We start from the raw sequence: 3,043 nt of genomic DNA on the forward strand, positions 1-3,043 counted from the left end.
TAGTTGTTACCTTTAACAAAAGAACATAAATAATGTAATAATCCAATATGCAACCCACAATCATATGTTAAAGTGTGTGTGTGTAAATTAAGATTTAAGAATACATGTTAAATAAGTATATGAGCAGAATTAAGTGGTAACAATACGAGAGTTTGTAAACCTGAATATTTTAGGAAGTATTATAATAGACCTTGTTAAGAATGATTACTAAGATGCGTCTCAAGAGTCACTTTAACAAAAGAACTCCTTTACTCTGCCATCCTAGTAACAACAATTATGCACATGCTTTATGAAATGAAAAACAATTTTTTTTTTATCAACTACTACCCTCTCCCCCCAACCAAAACGAGACATTGTCCTCAATGTTCTGAGGTAGAAAGATAGAGTATAGAAGATATCACCTAAAATAACGAACACTGACAAAACCTGAAACACACTGAAACAAAAATAAGAAATAAAAAAACACAATAATAAAACCAAAAGACACAAAAATTCACAAATGAAGGCTCAAATCCAATCTAAGCTTTTTACGGCTTCCCGTAGATGACCAATTTATGCGACTCATGGAAGGATCAATCACAGGAATGAAAGATTGTAGTTGGTCAATCAATTGTTCAGCAGTAGTAGCAGAGATTATGATTTGTCATGCAGAAGATGTTAGAAATTCCTGTTCCACAGCATGATCAAGAAAAGACAACAACTTATCATAATAACCATTAACATTTAACAAACCTATGGGTTTATGGTGAATGTGCAATTGAGACCAAGAGGAAATATGAAAGATCTCTTCCAATGTGCCTAGACCACCTGGTAAAGCAATGAAAGCATCAACATGGTTAAACATTGCATTCATTCGAGCCGACATTGTGGAGACCTGAAGTTCCTCTCCAATTGTTTTTCCAATGATGCCCCCCTGTGCCAAAGCTTCAGGGACGATTCCTAAAACTTGACTACCTCCTAAAAATTCAGCTATTGACACACCTCCCATTAACCCAAGACTGCCTCCCCCATACACTAAATGAATCTTTCTCTCAGCTAGCACCTGACCAAGATGATTTGCTGATTCTAAAAACTCCTTTTCTTTCCCAGGACTAGATCCACCGAAAACACAAATATTTCTTATTTGATGACTTGAGGAACTTGCCATTTCTACACACTTCTGTATTTGTTGAATGTATGGGTTGAGTAGAAATGAAAGGAAGGAAAAGAGGGTTTTATAGATGAGGAATTGAAAAGGCAATCATAACACCTATATGTAGGCCAGCTGGAGTCTCACACACACTCTCTCTCTTTTTATTTATTTATTTATTTACTTTTGAAAAAAGCATGTGTATGTACAGGTAGTTGTGATTGTGGCTCACATCTTCCCTTGGTTTTACGTTCAAGAACGGCTTAAACGCCCTCTATGGGTCGGGGATAGGCTTCCCATCCAGTTTTCTTAAAAACTGGCAAACAGGGTCTTTTTTAGTCAGATTCCCAAGACTAAGTCGATCATGTTCTTTATGAAATAATGGCCATAAATCATGAATTACACGATGCACATCTCCACTAGGATGCGTCTCAAGAGTCAATAGAAGATTATCTAAAGACTCCTTACTCGGGCCATCCTTAATGAATTGTATTTTATCTTCACGGTTTATAGATACCATTCCTAAAGAACGACATTGTGTATTACAAGTCCATCTAGCACATCGATGACAGACTTCTAGTCGTTTTGCACGACGTTTCTTTGCAAAAGTGCTTTTACCTGTTCCAGGCATGTGTGAAATAAAGAAATTAGAGGACTCACCTGATAATCGGACTTTTGCTTCAATCAACCAGCGAATATCTTTAGGAATTCCATGATTCATTAACAATCTCAATCTTGCACATCTAGCACGGTAAATTTTTGTAATCGCATTCTGAGGCAGAGCGGGAAAATACTTTTTCAATTTTTCAAGATTAGTGTCCATTTTCAAATGAGAATTGGAAGAGAGATTCAAAGAATTGCATAGATATATACATAGATATCAGTAATTGTGGGAAACTGAAAGAACCGACTTAAGTCACGGAGTACCGTTATCCGCCATTTGACCGAGGTGAGAGAAACTAGCAAAAATCACTAAAAAAGAAACACAAAAACAATGTGAGAAAAAAATAATAATAATAATCAACCTTTATCTACAAAATCGTTCAAACCAGTTGATTCATTTTCATTAAAAAAATTATCAAAGTGAGTTTTCAAATGATGTCCATTTTCCTTAAAATCATTGTCATTCATTGATTTCTCAATATCACAGGCCCCATAAGGATTGCTCCATCTTGGTCTTAGCTCTCTAGGGACTGCATAGATTTGAGAATCATAAAACAAAATTTTTTGACCAGTATCAATCTTTTGACAATTTTCACAAGTTTTGCAGAATGCATGCGTGTCCTTGAACATGGTGGGCCAATAAAATCCATTTTGCAAGATTTTTGCAATTGTTTTTTTGACGAGAAATAACTTCCACATGCTTCAGAATGACAAAGTTTAATGACACTACTTACCTCATTGTCGGGAATGAATCTTTGAAATATTTGATCAGGACAATATTTGAATAAGGTAGGGTCATCACAATAAAAATTCTTCACTTCGTTCAAAAACTTTTCTTTGTCTTGGGTACTCCAATCAGCTGGCAAATCTCCTAAAGTAAAAAAATTGATATTTTTATCATACCAAGGCATTGGACTAAGAGAAAGTAAGGATTCGTTAGGAAAGTAATCATCCTTTGGTGTGATGTCAGATGTCAAATCTGTTGTCACTGTTGATAAAAGATTCGCATCAACATTTTTGGTGCTTGTTTCATCCGTGATTTCTTCCTCAGAATAAATCATTTGCAAATCTTCAGTTTCATCCAATTCATTTTTACTTAAAGTAGATTCAAGTTGATCATAAACTAATTCATCAATATGATCTACTTCTTGTAAATCATTATCATCTCCAGGTTGCTTGCAAATGTTGAAAATATTCATCTCCAATGTCATGTTTCTAAATGATAGCTTTATCAGTCCATTCCTACAATTA

Source organism: Populus euphratica, unplaced genomic scaffold (genome assembly GCF_000495115.2).
Source record: "Populus euphratica unplaced genomic scaffold, PopEup_1.0 scaffold131.1, whole genome shotgun sequence".
Lineage (NCBI taxonomy): Eukaryota > Viridiplantae > Streptophyta > Magnoliopsida > Malpighiales > Salicaceae > Populus > Populus euphratica.